The sequence below is a fragment of the Gorilla gorilla genome, chromosome 6 (genome assembly GCF_029281585.2).
Source record: "Gorilla gorilla gorilla isolate KB3781 chromosome 6, NHGRI_mGorGor1-v2.1_pri, whole genome shotgun sequence".
NCBI lineage: Eukaryota > Metazoa > Chordata > Mammalia > Primates > Hominidae > Gorilla > Gorilla gorilla.
Window position 1 is genome coordinate 91,276,596 of NC_073230.2, and position 19,408 is coordinate 91,296,003.

Below are 19,408 nucleotides of genomic sequence, written 5' to 3' on the forward strand. Positions count from 1 at the left end.
CTAATAACACAAAATCTTCCAAACTTGAATGCAGATAAGTATTTTTTTTCAAAAATGGCAAACACTTCCAGATAATTATTTACACTTTTACTTTTAATTTTTTAATTTTTAAAGATAATGTTATATCTGTTTTTTGGTGGTTAAGACATCTTATTTGTGTGAGAGATGTGTCCTGACCAACCTGGGTAGTAATTACATAATTCAGCTAGTCCTAACAATGTGTGTTACAGACTTCCAGTGGTCAGAGCCCCGTTTCCCTAGATTTTATGAATATACATATATTTGGAATGCTGAGACATGCCAGTCAGTCTTGATTACTTTGATCAGCCTCCTTCTGTTTCTTGTGGAGGGGTGGGTAAATTGGAGTGGGGAGAGAGGCATTTTTCAACAACTTCCCTAAGCTTCAAATTAAGACACATTGCATTCTCTCTTTAATAGACTTCTTGTAAGGGTAATCAATAAGCTAGATTCTGACCTATGGATTACTCTGTAGAACAGATAGGGGTGTGTGTGTGTGTGTGTGTGTGTGTGTGTGTGTGTGTGTTAAACATCAGCACTTTGGAAGGCTAAGGCGGGAGGACGGCTTGAAGCCAGGAGTTCAAGACCAGCCTGGGTAACAATGCAAGACCACGTCTCTACAAAAAATAAAATAATTGCAGTCATGGTGGTGCACACCTGTAGTGCCAGCTATTCAGGAGGCTGAGGTAAGAGGAGAGCTTGAGCCCAGGAGTTCAAGGCTGCAGTGAGCATGATAGTGCCACTGCATTCCAGCTGGGGTAACAGAACCGGACCCTGTCTTCAAGGAAACAAAAAACAAACCTCATAAGACATTGTTATAACTGGTTTATGTGGTTAATATTTATTTAGTTTACCCACCTGTTTACAATTTCATTATTTTTTACTCCATCCTGCATCTCTAAGATTCATTTAAAAACATGTTCTTCTACTTGGAGATAATTCTTTAGTACTTCTTTTAATGCAGTTTTGCAGGTGATAGATTCTCTATTTTTTCTATGGCATGAAGATATTTTGTTTAATTCTGAATGATATTTTCAATGGCATAAAAATCAATTACTTCCTTTCAACCCATTGAGGAGATAATTATATTTTTGTCTGATAAGAAGTCAACTCTTGATCTAATTACTGCTCTTTGAAAATGGTATATCTGGCCAGGTGCAGTGGTTCACACCTGTAATCCCAGCACTTTGGGAGGCTGAGGCGGGTGGATCATGAGGTCAGGAGATCGAGACCATCCTGGCTAACACAGTGAAACCCCGTCTCTACTAAAAATACAAAAAATTAGCCGGGTATGGTGGCACACACCTGTAGTCCCAGCTACTCAGGAGGCTGAGGCAGGAGACTTGCTTGAACCCAGGAGGTGGAGGTTGCAGTGAGCTGAGACAGTGCCACTGCACTCCAGCCTGGGTGACAGAGCGAGACTGTCTCAAAAAAAAAAAAAAAAAAAAAGAAAAGAAAACAGTATATATTTTTCTCTAGCTAATTTTAAGGTTATGTCTTTACATTTGATTATTTCTGGTTTCTGTTACGATATGTGTAGGTGTGGATTTCCTTGCATTTGTTATGCTTGGACTGCTTTAAATCTGTGGATGATGTCTTTCATCACATTTGGAATATTCACAGTCGTTATCTTCCCAAATATTGCTTGTACAACATCCTTTCTCCTTTTCTTCTGGGTCTGGAGATAAATGTATGTTTGCCCTTTTCACTGTATTATCCATGCCTCTTATTACCTCTCTTTGGTGCATTTCATTCATTTGTTTTTCTGTTCTTTAATCTAGATTATTTCTCCTGACCTACCTCTCAGTTTACTGATTCTCTTTTTAGCTATGCCTAACTAGTTGTTATACTCATCCATGAAGTTCTAAATTTTAGTTGTTAGAACTTTGCACCCTATAATTTCTATTTTGTACATTTTCATCTTCTTTTTTTAAAAAAATATGCTAGGCATTTTTTAATATTTCAGTTTTCTTTTGAACTCATTGAATGTAATCAACATAGTTATTTTTAAAGTCTGTTTAAAGTCTGTATCTATTAGTTCAAACATATGGACCAACCTCAATTGGTATGATTGTCTATTGTTTCTGCTGATTTATATTCATCTTTTCTTGTCTTTTTGTGTGCCTGGTTATTATAAATGGGATCCAGGCATTTTATTTGAAAAAGTGCTTATAGAAATAATTTGAGGTTTGGGTAATGTTATTTTTTTCTGAAAAATATTTTGTTTGCTTCTACCATGCACCTTTGGGCACTGTAATCTCTAATCTGGTATTACCTTAATTCAATTTCAAAATTTTATCAAACTCCATGACTTGATATTGGGCCATAGTCCATATCAGGGATAGTTCACTTCTGATTTAGCCTTACTTCTAGAGTTAAGCCATTTTAGGTTCCAATCCAAGCACAGGGATTTATCAGTTTCTCCACTCTTGGTAAAAACTGGCTTATTCTTCTGTCTTCCAAATTCCATGAAGCTGAGAAAAGTGTTGCTTAGTAACTGAGCAGCTTCTTTGAGAATCAACAGATGCCTCCAGGAAAGTATTTCCAACTGCTAGGTGCCTGTCTCTGCCTTTTCATCTTCTCCTGAATCTTGACCTAGTAAATCTTCAGTATCTTCTTATTTATATGATGCCAACAAGTTTTTTCTCATCTTTTCTATGTCATCTGGGTGAATGTTTGTCTGAGCTATCTGATTTTCAATTAGTGAAAGTGGAAGTCTCATTATATTTTTTTTTCTCATGTGATCTTACAGTTCACATCATCTAAAAAAATGATATGAAAAGTATTGAAGCAGCCATGTCTATAGCAGATATAAAAACTCAATCTGGCTGGGCACAGTGGCTCATGCCTGTAATCCCAGCACTTTGGGAGGCCAAGGTGGGTGGAACACCTGAGGTCAGGAGTTTGAGACCAGGCCGGCCAACAGGTGAAACACCATCTCAACTAAAAATACAAAATTAGCTAGTTGTAGTGGCACATGCCTGTAGTCCCAGCTACTCAGGAGGCTGAGGGAGGAGAATCACTTGAACCCAGGAGGCAGAGGTTTCAGTGAGCAGAGATCGTGTCATTTCACTCCAGGCTAGGTGACAAGAGCAAAACTCAGTCCTGAAAAAACAAAACAAAAAACCTCAATCTGCAGAAGAAGGCATAAGCAAAATGAGACAGATATCATGAGATCGGCAAAGAAGAAAGGACATGCCACTTCTGATATGGAGTCTCTTGTTCTCTTTCTGAGCTTATTTTTGCTGTGACACCTAATTGCACAAAGCATAGTAATATATTTTTTATTCTTCCATTAAATCTCTCCCATTGCACTTTTTTTTTTTTTTTGCAAAGACGGTATATGTAGGTTCTGTTACTTGTAATTTAAATAATTTTTACCAGAGCAAGACCATTTTCTGAATTGACTTTTTGGTCATTTGATCTATTGTTACCTCTATATGCATGCACAACTGGAAGTTTATTAAATCTTTTTGGTCCCAAAAATAAAATGCTTTTGTCAACTCAGTGGATTTCAGACAATCTTTGCTGAACATCATGCTATTATGTGATCTTTTTTCTAAGGGAAACTTTCACATAGAGGCCTCAAATGAGGCGATATAAAATGCCTTTGAAAAGTCCCAAGGAAAAGAAGCATTATAAATCTCTCCAACCCTTGATTCATGCTACATTGTTTGTGATTAACCACACAAGGAAGTGTCATGAAGTCCATAGTGGAATTATCTTCTTGGAGGAGCATTTTACAGAATGTCCCACTACAGGATTTTAGAGCTCTCTAAATCTGAGTTTTCCTATGACTTGTGAAAATAGACTTAAAAAAAAAAACCTGCGTTGCGGGGGGCTGGGGGCGGGTATTTTATGTTAGTTTAAATGTGTACAGAGTAAGTCAGCTATACTTTTTAAAAATACTCTTCTGGGAAATAATAGGATTCATGCAGCAACTTTTAATGCCTGGAAAAATGATGAGAATTTTGTGCTTTTAAGTAGAGATTTCAGAAAATAATTCCTTTTTTTCTATTTACTTGCAAAATCAAAAGTAACCCTCAATAGGGTCGAGGCAATTGAACGTGGGGGTTTTTGATAAGTAAAAATTGACAAAGCACAGTCCTCTCTTGAATTTGCAGAACTATGAGTTAGCAGACAAAATGTTTATCATCTACTTGGGAAGACAAATCATAAATGCATGGAATAACTAATAACAAAGGCAGTATTTATTATGCATTCAGAATCCCGTGATTATACAGTAAAATCTAAATTGCATTCAATGGAGTGAGAACACATGGAGTGTTAACCGTGTGGAGTACTATTAAGAAGACCAAGAAGAACTTTGGGAAAGATGATAATTATGACCTGGGGGTTCTCAGAGGGAAATGTCCTATGGTAAGGGGAATTAAGAATGAAGCCAGGTGTGCTTCCCTCCAAAGATACAATGTCAACAAATGATTTAACCATTTTTAAATTAAAAATAACAGCAAACAAAATAGAAAGTGTGAGTGGCTTTCATGAAAAAGTACAAACTGAGAAAGCCCAAGATGGGAAAGACAGTAGAAGAAATGCTGCTCTACAGGATTTGAGTGTAAACGGTAGAAAGTACAGTGCCTCCAGAGATGAACACCGTGAGGAGTAGAGATCCTATTCTCAGCTTGAAACACAGCAAAGCAACCTTTGAACTGAACATTTGTCCTTTAATCAGATTTTTCCGGTCACCTTACACTATAGTCTAAGTTCTTCTCTTTCTCTTTTTGACTGCCATAATCATTAGCAATTTGAGGGAAACTTGGATTTGAGGATCATGTCCAATCTTCTAAATAAAAAGGACGGTTTGGCAAGTAGCCCTTCTACCGAGCTTATGCTGAACTTGGTAACAAAGTCTCAGAAGGTGGAAGAGGAGAAAGGAAACTAACATTCCTTCCCCAGTTGCCTTGCTGGGCCAGTGGTTCTCAATGCCCACTGCATAACACAATCACTTACAGAGTTTTTTTGCATATAGAAGCCTGTTCCCCACTCCTCTAAAAGTGTGGTGGCTCACGCCTGTAATCCCAGCACTTTGGGAGGCCGAGACGGGCGGATCACGAGGTCAGAAGATCGAGACCATCCTGGCCAACATGGTGAAACCCCATCTCTACTAAAAATACAAAAATTAGCTGAGTATGGTGGCGGGTGCCTGTAGTCCCAGCTACTGGGGAGGCTGAGGGAGGAGAGTCGCTGGAACCTGGGAGGCAGAGGTTGCAGTGAGCTGAGATCATGCCATTGCACTCCAGCCTGGGCAACAGAGCAAGACTCCATCTTAAAAAAAAAAAATTCTAATTAGGTAGCTCTGGAAGGGGGGACAAGAAATGACCATGGGCACTGATCTTAAAAAAAAAAAATTCTAATTAGGTAGCTCTGGAAGAGGGGACAAGAAATGACCATGGGCACTGACCAGCACTGTTACAAACAAATCATCAGTAGTTCTCATGAGCAGCCAAAGTTAAGACCTACATTTTAGGTTCAAAAAAGTGGACAAATACTATTTGAAAAAGGGTTACATTTTTTTGACAAATCCCTGTATTTTTCCTTCTTTGAATTCGATCCTTTGTTTTCTACTTTTTATACTTTCCATTAAGGTTTAATTGTAAGTCTGATAGATTGCAACCACTTGGACTTCTAAAACTTAACAAGGTGCCTTGAATATAGTAGTTACCCAATGAGTGTTTTAAGTGTTTGTTGAATGAGTCCTTCACATCTGATGTCAATATGTGAAAGGTTGCTTTAGGCTATCAACTTGACTGGATTAAGGGATACTCAGCTGGTAAAGCATTGTTTATTCTCAATGCTTCTGTAGGCTCTGAGCCTATCCCGCTTCTGCTGAAATGAATCTCAGGTGGTTTTGCTTTTGATTAAAATGGTTTGGCTGCCCCAGGTGTGCCTGTGAGGATGTTTCTAAAGGAGATTGGTGTGTGAGTCAATGGACTGAGTGGGGAAGATCCACCCTGAATGTGGACAAGCACCATCCAATTGGCTGTGGGCCTATATGGAACAAAAGGCAGAGGAAGGGTGAATTCTCCCTCTCTTCTGGAATCAGGGTGCTTTTATTTTCCTGCCTGTGGAACTCAAGGTTCTCCAGCCTTTGGACTCCTGGACTCATACCAGCAGCTCCTCCCAGCTCTTGGGGCTTCAGCCTTGGACTGAGAATTACGCCATTAGCTTCCTTGGCGCTGAGGCCTTTGGACTTAAACAGAGCCATGCTACTGGGTTTTCTGATTCTCCAGCTTGCAGACAGCCTACGGTGGGACTTCACAGCCTTCATAACCAAGTGAGTCTATTCCCCTAATACATTTCCTTTCATATGTCTATGTATACTATCAGTTCTGTCTCTCTAGAAAACCCTGACTAAAATAACATGGATAGATATTATTGCTTTCAATTTGAAGTTGGGATACTGGAAAGCTTGAAATTCACTTAGAGAATTACTAGAAATAGCCCTCAGGATTTTATGTTTAGTTGAATATAGTATTTTCACAGATATCAGTTTACCTATCCTAATTAACAGGCATCTATCAACCAAAATAGTGACAGTAGCATCTATCATCTTGCCCTTACAGGCTATGTAAGGGGAAGTTGGAAAGTCACCTCGTTTTAAGCCATAATTTGTCTTAGGCCAGCCCTAAAGTAGGTGCTTCAGATGGATGCACCAAGCATTTGCTGAGTGTCTTCTTCTGCCATCTTCTTCTTAAACATCACATTGCAGGGTACGAAGGTAGTTGGCAGTTTTGTTTTTTTGTGTTTGTGTGTGTGTGTTTTTTTGTTTTTTGTTTTGTTTTGTTTTGTTTTTTGAGATGGAGTCCCGCTCTGTTACCCAGGCTGGAGTACGGTGGCTGGATCTTGGCTCACTGCAACCTCCGCCTCCCAGGTTCAAGTAATTCTCTTGCCTCAGCCTCCCAGCTACCTGGGATTACAGGCAAATGCCACCACGTCTGGCTAATTTTTTTGTGTTTTTAGTGGAGAAGGGTTTTAGCCATGTTGGCAAGGCTGGTCTTGGACTCCTGACCTCAAGTGATCCACCCACCTCGGCCTCCCAAAGTGCTGGGATTACAGGCGTGAGCCACCATGCCCAGCCGTAGTTCAGTTTTTTAAACATAAAATTCAAGCAGATGAATGGACTAAAAATAAACCTGGACGTGCTACCATCTTCTCTTTATTCCCATCAACTTTAGAGCATTTTAACCTTATGCCCTGGAAAATAACTAGATAGGCCCTCTCTTTGCCTCTGTGTGGAAAATCTAATGAGAAAACTCATTAATACTTTAAATATGGATATAATTAGGCTTACAAGTCAGCATCTGATACGAGGAAAATTCATGCCATGTTGATCTGTCTATAAAATGAAAATAATGTAAAAAGTCTTCAAAAAGGCGATCAGTGTTTTCTGCTGTAAGAAGAACATTAACTTTACTGAGGGTGTCTGTTCATCTTAAGTGTTAATTTCTTCTATAATTTTTGGTTTGATTATTCATAGTCACACTAAATTGAATTTGGGTATATATATATTTGTAAGGCATCTGCTAGTTAGGGTGACTTTTAGACATTGGTACAGAATCTACCTTCGAGGGGAAAAAATATACAATTTGAGGACAATCCAAAATTTAGCATAGAAAACAGTGTTCTGCCACTATGTTTGAGATGAAGACATGTGCTTGAAATAAACCAATCATGTATTTTGGTTGTTCACAATGGGTGTGGATGTGTTTTAAAGGGCAGGTGCCCTCTACTAGGTAAAAGTAGGCAACGACTTCAGGTCTCCTCCACTATTTTCCTACTAGATGGCATGTTACAAAGAAAGCAAGATTTAGACTACATTTTGTTACAGTACAAATATTTATTAGCAATAAGGCTAATAACAGGTCCCAGAGCACCAGAACAGATTCAACCTTTTCTTTAAGATCTGTGAATTTTGGTTCTCTGGCTTTTTTTTTTTTTTTTTTTTTTTTTTTTTTTTTGAGATGGAGTCTTGCTCTGTCACCAGGCTGGAGTGCAGTGATGAGATCTCGTCTCACTGCAACCTCTGCCTCCTGTGTTCAAGAGATTCTCTTGTCTCAGTCTCCTGAGTAGCAGGGACTACAGGCGTGCGCCACCATGCCCAGCTAACTTTTGTATTTTTGGTAGAGACAGGGTTTCACCATGTTGGCCAGGACGGTCTTGATCTCTTGACCTCATGATCTGCCCGCCTCAGCCTCCCAAAGTGCTGGGATTATAGGCATGAGCCACCATGCCTGGCTGGTTCTATGACCTTTTTTAAAAATAATTTTTTTAAATTAATTTTGAAAAAGTGTTATATACATACATTTCTGTTCAATGTTGCAGCTACTCTTCCTCCTGACAAGTTTGTCATTTAAAAAAATATCTTCTTAAAAGAAAAAAAGGGATACATGTGCAGAATGTGCAGGTTTGTTGCATAGGTATACATGTGCCATGGTGGTTTGCTGCACCTACTGACCCATCATCTAAGTTCCTTCCCCTCACCCTGCAGCCCCCAACAGCCCCTGGGGTGTGATGTTCCTCTCTCTGTGTCCATGTGTTCTCATTGTTCAACTCCCACTTATAAGGAAGAACATGTGGTGTTTGGTTTTCTGTTCCTGTGTTAGTTTGTTGAGGATGATGGCTTCCAGTTTCATCCACGTCCCTGCAAAGGACATGATCTCATTCCTTTTTATGGCTGTATAGAATTCCTTGGTGTGTATGTACAACATTTTCTTTATCCAGTCTATCATTGATGGGCCTTTGTGTTGGTACCATGTCTTTGCTATTGTAAATAGTGCTGCAATAAATATACATGTACATGTGTCTTTACAGTAGAATGATTTATATTCCTTTGGGTTTATACCCAGTAATGGGATTGCTGGGTCAAATGGTATTTCTGGTTCTAGATTCTTGAGGAATCGCCATACTGTCTTCCACAACGGTTGAACTAATTTACATTCCCACCAACAGTATGAAAGCATTCCTAATTCTCAAGAGCCTCACCAGGATTATTGTTTCCTTACTTTTTGATAATTGCCATTTTGATTGTCATGAGATGGTATCTCATTGTGATTTTGACTTGCATTTCTCCAATGATCAGTGATGTTGAGCTTTTTTTGTGTGTGTTCGTTGGCCACATAAATGTCTTCTTTTCAGAAGTGTCAGTTCATATCCTTTGCCCACCTTTTGATGGGGTTGTTTTTCTTGTAAATTTAAGTTCCTTGTAGATTCTGGATATTAGACATTTATCAGATGGGTAGATTGCAAAAATGTTCTCCCATTTTGTAGGTTGCCTGTTCACTCTGATGATAATTTGTTTTGCTGTGCAGAAGCTCTTTAGTTTAATTAGATCCCATTTGTCAATTTTGGCTTTTGTTTCAATTGCTTTTGTGTGTTTTTGTCATGAAATCTTTCACATCCCTATGTCCTGAATGGTATTGCCTAGGTTTTCTTCTAGGGCTTTATGGTTTTGGGTTTTACATTTAAGTCTTTAATCCATCCTGACTTACTTTTTGTTTAAGGTATAAGGGAGTGGTCCAGTTTTAGTTTTCTGCATATGGCTAGCCAGTTTTCTCAGCACTATTTATTAAATAGGAAATCCTTTTCCCATTTCTTGTATTTGTCAGGTTTGTTGAACATCAGATGATTGTAGATGTGTAGTGTTATTTCTGAGGTCTCTGTTCTGTTCCATTGGTCTATATGTCTGTTTTGGTACCAGCACCATGCTGTTTTGGTTACTATAACCTTATAGTATAGTTTGAAGTCAGGTAGTGTGATGCCTCTAGCTTTGTTCTTTTTGCTTAGGATTCTCTTGGCTATACTGGGCCTTCTTTGATTCCATATGAAATTTAAAGTAGTTTTTTCTAATTCTGTGAACAATGTCAATGGTAGTTTGATGGGAATAGCATTGAGTTTATACATTACTTTGGGCATTCACAATATTCTTCCTATCCGTGAAGATGGAATGTTTTTCCACTTGTTTGTGTCCTCTTATTTCCTTGAGCAGTGATTTGTAGTTCTCCTTGAAGAGGTCCTTCTCATCCCTTATTAGCTGTATTCCTAAGTATTTTATTCTCTTTGTAGCAATTGTAAATGGGAGTTCATTCATGATTTGGCTCTCTGCTTGTCTATTTTTGGTGTAAAGGAATGCTTGTGATTTTTCCACATTGATTTTGTATCCTGAGACTTTGCTGAAGTTGCTTATCAGTTTAAGGAGTTTTTCGGCTGAGACAATGGGGTTTTCTAAACATAAAATCATATCATCTGCAAACAGAGACAACTGGACTTCCTCTCTTCCTATTTGAATACTTTTTATTTCTTTCCCTTGCCTGATTGCCCTGGCCAGAACTTCCAATACTATGTTGAATAGTTGTGGTAAGAGGTCATCCTTGTCTTGTGCCAGTTTTCAAAGGAATGCTTCCAGCGTTTGCCCATTCAATATGATATTGGCTATGGGTTTCTCATAAATAGCTCTTATTATTTTGAGATATGTGCCATCAATACCTAGTTTGAGTTTTTAACATGAAGAGATGTTGGATTTTATCAAAGGCCTTTTCTGCATGTATTGAGATAATCATGTGGTTTTTGTCTTTGGTTCTGTTTATATGATGGATTACATTTACTGATTTGTGTATGTTGAACCAGCCTTACATCTCAGGGATGAAGCTGACTTGATCCTTGTGCATAAGTTTTTTGATGTGCTGCTGGATAGGTTTGCCAGTATTTTATTGAGGATTGTTGCATCGATGTTCATCAGGGATATTGGCCTAAAGTTTCCTTTTTTTGTTATGTCTCTGCCAGGTTTTGATATCAGGATGATGCTGGCCTCATAAACTGAGTTAAGGAGGAATCCCTCCTTTTCAGTTGTTTGGAATAGTTTCAGAAAGAATGGTACCAGCTCCTCTTTGTACGTCTGGTAGAAATTCAGCTGTGAATCTGTCTGGTCCTCGGCTTTTTTTGGTTGGTAGGCTATTACTGCCTCAATTTCAGAATTTGTTATTGGTTATTCAGGGATACAGCTTCTTCTTGGTTTAATCTTGGGAGGGTGTATATATCCAGGAATTTATCCATTTCTTCCATATTTTCTAGTTTATTTGCCTGGAGGTGTCTATAGTATTCTCTGATGGTAGTTTGTATTCCTGTGGGGTCAGTGGTGATATTTTCTTTATCATTTTTTATTGTGTCTATTTCATTCTTCTCTCTTTTCTTTATTAGTCTAGCTAGCAGTTTATGTATTTTGTTAATTTTTTTAAAAAACCAGCCCCTTTATTCATTGATTCTTTTGGAGGGATTTTCATGTCTCTATCTCCTTCAGTTCTGCTCTGATGTTAGTTATTTCTTGTCTTCTGCTAGCTTTTGGATTAGTTTGCTCTTGCCTCTCTAGCTCTATTTATTATGATGTTAGGGTGTCAGTTTTAGATAGTTCTAGATTTATGATGTGGGCATTTAGTGCTATAAATTTCCCTCTTAACACTGCTTTAGCTGTGTCCCAGAGATTCTGGTAGGTTGTCTCTCCATTCTCATTGGTTTCAAATAACTTCTTGATTTCTGCCTTCATTTCACCATTTACTCAGGAGTCATTCAGGAGCAGGTTGTTCAATTTCCACGTAATTGTGTGGTTTTGAGTGAGTTTCTTAATTCTGAGTTCTAATTGGATTGCACTGTGGTCTGAGAGACTGTTACTTTTTCAGTTCTTTTGTATTTGCTGAGGAGTGTTTTACTTCCGATTATGTGGTCGATTTTAGAATAAGTGCCATGTGGCACTGAATAGAATGTATATGCTGTTGATATGGTGTAGAGAGTTCTGTAGACGCCTACTAAGTCCACTTGATCCAGAGCTGAGTTCAAGTCTTGAATATCCTTGTTAATTTTCTGTCTCGTTGATCTAATACTGACAGTGGGGTGTTAAAGTTTCTCACTGTTATTGTGTGGGAGTCTAAGTCTCTTTGTAGGTTTCTAAGAACTTCTTTCATGAATCTGGGTGCTCCTGTATTTGGTGCATATATATTTAGAATAGTTAGCTCTTTCTATCGAATTGTTCCCTCTACCATTATGTAATACCCTTCTTCGTCTTTTATGATATTTCTGGTTTAAAGTCTGTTTTGTCAGAGACTAGGATTGCAACCCCTGCTTTTTTTTTGCTTTCCATTTGCTTGGTAAATTTTTCTCTATCCCTTTATTTTTAGCCTATGTTTGTGTCTTTGCACGTGAGTTGGGTCTCCTGAATACAGCACATTGATGGGTCTTGACTCTTTATCCAATTTGCTAGTTGTGTCTTTTAATTGGGGCATTTTTCTCATTTATGTTTGAGTTTACCTTTGTTATGTTTGAATTTGATCCTGTCATTATGATGCTACTTGGTAATTTTGCACACTAGTTGATGCAGTTTCTTCATAGTGCCATTGGTCCTTATATTTTGGTGTGTTTTTGCAGTGGCTGGTACTGGATTTTCCTTTCCATATTTAGTGCTTCCTTCAGGAGTTCTTGCGGGATAGGCCTGGTGGTAATAAAATCCCTCACCATTTGCTTGTCTGAATAGGTTTATATTTCTCATTTTCTTATGAAGCTTATTTTGGCTGGATATGAAATTCTGGGTTGAAAAGTCTTTCCTTTAAGAATGTTGAATATTGGCCCCCAATCTCTTCTTATTTGTAGAGTTTCTGCTGAGAGGTCTGCTGTTAGTCTGATGTCCTTCCATTTGTAGGTGACCTGGCCTTTTTCTCTGGCTTTCCCTTGACAGTTTTTCCTTCATTTTGACCTTGGAGAATCTGATGATTATGTGTCTTGGTGTTAATGTTCTCATGGAGTATCTTAGCGGTGGTCTCTGTACTTCCTGAATTTGAATGTTGTCCTGTCTTGCTAGGTTGGGGAAGTTCTCCTGGATAATATCCTCCAGTGTGTTTTCTAGCTTGTTTCCATTCTCCCAATCTCCTTCTCGTACTCCAATCAATCATAGGTTTGGTCTTTTTATGAAGTCCCATATTTCTTGGAGGCTTTGTTCATTCCTTTTCATAATTTTTTCTCTAGTCTTGTGTGCATGCCTTATTTCAGTAAGGTGGTCTTCAAACTCTGATATCTTCTCTTCCACTTGGTCGATTCAGCTATTGATACTTGTGTATGTTTCACAAAGTTCCTGGGCTGTTTTTCAGCTTCATTAGGTCATTTATGTTCCTCTCTAAACTGGTTATTCTAGTTAGCAATTCCTCTAAACTTTTATCAAGTTTCTTAGCTTTTTTGAATTGGGTTAGAACACTGAGCTCCGTTAGCTCAGTGTAGTTTATTACCCATCTTCTGAAGCCTACTTCTGTCAGTTCATCCATCTGTTCCTCCATCCAGTTCTGTACTCCTGATGGAAAGACATTGCCATCATTTGGAGGAGAACAGGCACTCTGGCCTTTTGTGTTTTCAGCAATTTTTTGTTGATTCTTTCTCATCTTTGAGTTTGTCTAGTTTCAGTTTTTGAGACTGCAGACCCTTGGATGGGGTTTTTTTGGGGGCTTTTTTTGGTTGTTGTTGATGCTTGTTGTTGCTTTCTGTTTGTTTTTCTTTCAGTGGTCAGGTCCCTCTTCTGTAGGGCTGCTGCAGCTTGCTGGGGGCTCACTTTAGCCCCTATTCATCTGATTCACTGCTGCACCTGCATATGTCTCTTAAGGAAGCTGGAGAGCAGCAAAGATGGGTGCCTGCTCATTCTTCTGGGACTTCTGACCCTAAGGGGCACCAAGCTGACGCCAATAGGATCACTCCTGTATAAGGTGTCTGACAGCCTCTGTTGGAGAGTCTCACCCAGTTGGGTGGCATGGGGAACAGGACACTTTTAATGAAGCACTTTGTCCCTTGGTGGAAGGGGTGTGTCTTGCTGGGGGGAAACCCACTTGTCTGAGCTGCCCAGATTCCTCAGAACTACCAGGAGGAAAGGCTATGTCTGCTGGCCTGCACAGACTGCAGCCACCCCTCCCCCTAAGGGCTTCAGCCCAGGGAGATACAGGTTCTGTCCCTGAGCCTCTGGCTGGAGTTATTGGAGTTCCTGAAGGGAAGTCCTGCCCAATGAGGAAGGATGGATCAGGGTCAGGCCTCAAGAGACACTCTAGTCTATGGCCTTTTAAGTACTTCATTGAAAATTTTTACCTGAAAGATTCCCTTCAATGCAAAACTGATTATTGTTTTTAAGAAGGTTCAGGTTAATTTTGGGTTGGCTCAGGTGAATTTTGGATTGACTGAGGCAACAGAACACTCCTTTAAGAGGTGGGCATACAACTGAGTGGAATTCTAGGCCAAAAGATTTAATCCTAAGGTGGAAGGCTGCTGGACTCATCAGTTTCTTATGCTACCTTCATGCAGTCATACAGGTATCAGTCCAATATTTCTAGGCAACCCACATATCATAAACACAGTTCATTTCATCAAAGAAATACTAATTTTAACATTTATACTGATTGATGAACTTGGGAATTAAGATAGTAGTATTGAAGCTGGGTTAGGAGTGTGGCCTTTTGATGAGGGTATTTCAAATGTTTGTTAACCAGTTCTATAGTATAAATTTGTCATTAGAATCTCTTAAAAGTTAATTGTCTATAGTTAGATAACTCACAAATATGTAATGTTGTCTGTGATGAAGTGGATTCAAGCAAATTACATTCAGTCTATCAACAGGGTAAGAGTTTTAGAAGGCTAGATTTGGAGTTGATTTTAGATAAAATATGTTGTTTCAGCATTTACCTCGCCATGTTCCTTCCTCCCATAGAACCTGTAGAACACTCATGGGCCAGGCATGGCGGCTTACACCTGTAATCCCAGCACTTTGGGAGGCCAACGCGGGCGGATCATGGGATCAGGAGATCAAGACCCAGCCTGGCTAACATGGTGAAACCCCATCTCTACTAAAAATGCAAAAAATTAGCCGGGCGTGGTGGCGGGGGCCTGTAGTCCCAGCTATTCTACTCTCTCTACTCGGGAGGCTGAGACAGGAGAATGGCGTGAACCCGGGAGGCGGAGCTTGCAGTGAGCCGAGATGGCGCCACTGCACTCAAGCCTGGGCAACAGAGCGAAACTCCGTCTCAAAACAAAAACAAAACAAACAAACAAAAAAAAAACACTCATGATGCCATGTTCACATCCAGTGTAGTTTGCATGATCTCTGTACCCAACAGAAGCCAAAGATTATCCTTTTATCATGGGTTATTTTCTTAACCATGGGAGATTAAAAACAAAAACAGGCCGGGCACGGTGGCTCAAGCCTGTAATCCCAGCACTTTGGGAGGCTGAGGTGGGCGTATCATGAGGTCAGGAGATCAAGACCATCCTGGCTAACAAGGTGAAACCCCGTCTCTACTAAAAAATATTTTTAAAAAAATAGCCGGGCGTGGTGGCGGGCGCCTGTAGTCCCAGTTACTCGGGAGGCTGAGGGAGGAGAATGGCGTGAACCTGAGAGGTGAGCTTGCAGTCAGCCAAGATCGTGCCACTGCACTCTAGCCTGGGAGACAGAGCGAGACTCCGTCTCAAAAAAAAAAAAAAAAAACAAAAAACAAAAAACAAAAAAACTTCACTTGGTGTTATGTCTCCCAAAATGTCATAGGTTTTATGTACCAAGACCAGTGATTACGCATGAAAAGACCTCCTTCTATAACTAGGAGATCTGTCAGAAGCCTGGTCTGGAATAGGATGTAAACTCCTCATTCTTCACCTGTGAGCAGGTCTTTGGAGGTCCTGAACTAACACGGATCAACTCACTACCAGTCACTGGCAGTTAGTCATTTGGACACAGCAATATGCTTCTTGGAATCCATCCAAATGCTTTCCCCAATCTCTTGCCAAATGATTCAAAAGCACTATAGTGCTGTTCTGGTTTGTTTACAAACTGCAGCCTACCAGGCATTTTTCTTTTAAATGTAACAGCTTCTATTGTCTCTAAAACATTAACCAAGAACAATGGGAGCAAAGAGTGAACTGCAGGCGGATGGAGCGGTGGGCTGGTAGCAAGCGGGGTCCCCTCCCCACCTCCTGCATGACCCTTCCTGGATCCATCCCTGGCTCTTCTCAGTCCCTAGTGCTTCATCTATATAATCAGCTCCTATCCTGGCCGAGAACATCTCCTCAGCAACCTTTCTATGCACAAACGGTGCGTCCAGAGACTTAAAAAGTTATATCTAATTTGAAGGCTTTCTTTTACCGGAACAAGACAATTACTGATTTCAGAAAGCAGTCTGTGAAAATAAAACATGGAACAAACACATAAAAATTTAGCTCATTTGTCTTAATTCCCAAATAGGATTGCAATATAAGCCTACATCATGAATACCTCAGAACACTTTATAAAAACAACCTGTGCTTGTAACTCAAGCAGTTTGTTTGCAATATCAGAAAGGAAAAGGTTTTTTGGGGAAAATCGTTTACTGTATACATTTTTATTCATTATTTTCTTCCTGTTTTTACTACAAATGCAATTAAGTGCCATGGAATGTAGATATAGTGGTCTATTGCTATGACTAACACAGCAACTTTTAAAACTATTATTTACTTATTTCGTGGTTATAAAAGAATATGTTCTCTGAGTAGAGAATTTGGGAAATAAATAGAAGCATAAAGAAAGATGTACAGGCCAGGCATGGTGGCTCACGCATGTAATACCAGCACTTTGGGAGGCCAAAGCAGGCGGATCACGAGATCAGGAGATGGAGACCATCCTGGCCAATGTGGTGAAACCCCGTCTCTACTAAAAATACAAAAATTAGGTGGGTGTGGCGGCACGTGCCTGTAATCCCAGCTACTCGGGAGGCTGAGGCACAAGAATTGCTTGAACCCAGGAAGCGGAGGTTGCAGTGAGCCGAGATTGAGCCACTGCACCCCAGCCTGGCGACAGAGCGAGACTCCGTCTCAAAAAAAAAAAAAAAAATAAGGATGTACAAATTGCCACATGGTTAACCTTCAGATGTGTTTCGTGATAGACATTTTTTTCCATGATTACTGGCTGTATATTAATTTAGACTTACAGTCTCTCTCTATTATATAATACACATATGTATTTAGGTGTGTATAATCGCTTTATATGTCAAGTATTAATAGATATACTTTTTCTCATACTCTGTATTTATCCAATGACATTCCTCTATTAAGGGATTATCAGCAAAAGAAGCAGAGTACAAGAATGATTTTTTGATTGGAGTTTGGAAAAGACTGATAATAAGCTATCAGCTTTTTCTCCTTCTCGTACACCCAGTCTCCAGACCAGATGAAGATTCTGAGGTCTGAAGAAGAAAAGCAGCATGTAGATTTCCATCGGCCTGCTCTGTCTCACTGCTCCTCTGCTCCCACCACCTCAGTCAGTGTGGTAGAGCAGGCTGGGCTGAGGGCATGCGAGTGGCAAGTCCATCCCTGAGATAAGTTTGGGGACCCTGAGCTGAGCGTGTGCTCCTGCCTTTCGATAGTTAGCAGACTCATAGCTGTTTCCTGTGCTTTTGTGGTGTGGGAGCCACGGGACAGTAATCGTCACAAGGGATGTTAGGACAGAGTGATGTCTTGGTGTCCTTCATTGTCCCCAAAGGAAGACAGAAGAGTCGCTAGCCTTCCACATGCCTCAAAAATTGGCCATTTATGTAACCCAGGTTGGAGAGAACTCACTGACTTCAGGGCGATTTGGCATCCTCAGGAAATGACCAGAAAAAAAGGAGCCAGGGTGGGCCACTCAGCTGGCCTTGCTGCAGCAAATGAATGGTCAGCTCAGAAGGGGTTACAGAGGAAGCCGATCACCCCTGGAGTAGCAGGCCAGCACAAAATGAGTGGAAGTTGTGCACAGGCATTCGATAAACCTCCGGAGCCCAAGCATCAACTCCGGTGGAGAAGTGTTAAAGAACTGGGTTTTAAAATTTCATTGCTTGAGAAAAACACAGAAATTGACTGTGCTTACCTAGAAGCAACTATGTGAAATATTCTGCACTAGGCAGAAGAGAGGTTTGAGGCATACAGAAACAGAACAAGGGGTTTTGGACTGTATGATTATGAAATTTGTATTCATGTCATACATCTCCAAACAAAAACAAACCTCATTGGGAAAGAAAAGAATAAAATTTCTTGTGAGCTTTCTTCTAGGGACTATAGGTAGAAGAAGAAACTCTACCTAATATTTTCATATTGAACTGGCTAACGAGAATCTCTGAAGACAAAGCTTCTTTGTATTCTTTGTGTTATTGAGTGAATATACTTATTAAAGGCTTTTTGGTTCTGGACAACACTTAAGTGACTTTTTCTTTATGCAGAGGTGGGCTTATCTGAAATGGAAGAAGACAAGTTAGATCACTCTACAAAAGAAAGTCATAGAAAACTGTAATTTCCCTCTAATGGGTATCAGAGAATGGAAATTAGGACTATTGCAGAAGAAATAAGAGTTAAAAGGAGGAGAATAGTCTGGAGGGTGAAAATGAGCCCATCCTTTCACCCCTACCCCTACGTCTTGGCCACAGATGTCAGCAGGTAGGAGCAAGATAGCTAGTGAAAAATTCCCGGGGCAAGTAAGGCTGAGGGGATTTATGAATGGTGGTAGTACATATTTGACGCTCAGTGTTATTCTCTTTCCCATTTCCCTAAGGGAAACTTGAATTCTGGGTAATTAGCTGTTCCTCCTCAGGCACAGAATCTGGGACAGTTAATCAGCTTCCCTGTTCTGACTTATCAAAGGGCAGGCACGTGACCAAGATAGACCATTTGGAATTGTGGTTTTAGTAGAGTGAAAAAGATTCAAAATGGTTGGGGTTGATTCATTCTGGCACTAGTGCCCAATCCAGATGATCCTGGTTGTTTCTTAGCCCTTTGGAGCCTGCCCATTTCTAATTCTAGTTCACCAGCTTTCTCATCAGTTTTGTGAGCTCCCGACACTTCCAATATATTCCATTGGGAACCAGAATAATGTAAGAGACTAAGAGTATGTGTATATTTGAGACTGAATCCTGATTCTAAAACTTTCCATCCTGTGTTTCTGTCTATGAAGTGGCAACTTTAATGCTTCTTATGTCATAGGATTGTTCTGAGAATTAAATGGAGATGAAAAACTTAGAAAAGTACCTGCTACGAATCAAGTTTTTAATACATTTTAGCTAATGATATTAAATTAACTACAGTGGGTTTCTGTGGTTTACAGATGCATAACTTATCACAGTGATACAATGACAATATCTAACTTTTCCCTGTTTGCTACATAATATACACATTTATGGGGGTACTTGTGACATTTTGATACATATATACAATATGTAATGATCAAATAGAGGTAATTAAGATATCCATCACCTCAAACACATCATTTCTTTGTGTTGGAAACATTCCAAATCTTACAGCTGTTTTGAAATATACAATACATTAATAAATATAGTCACCCTACTGTGCTAACACTAGAACTCATTCC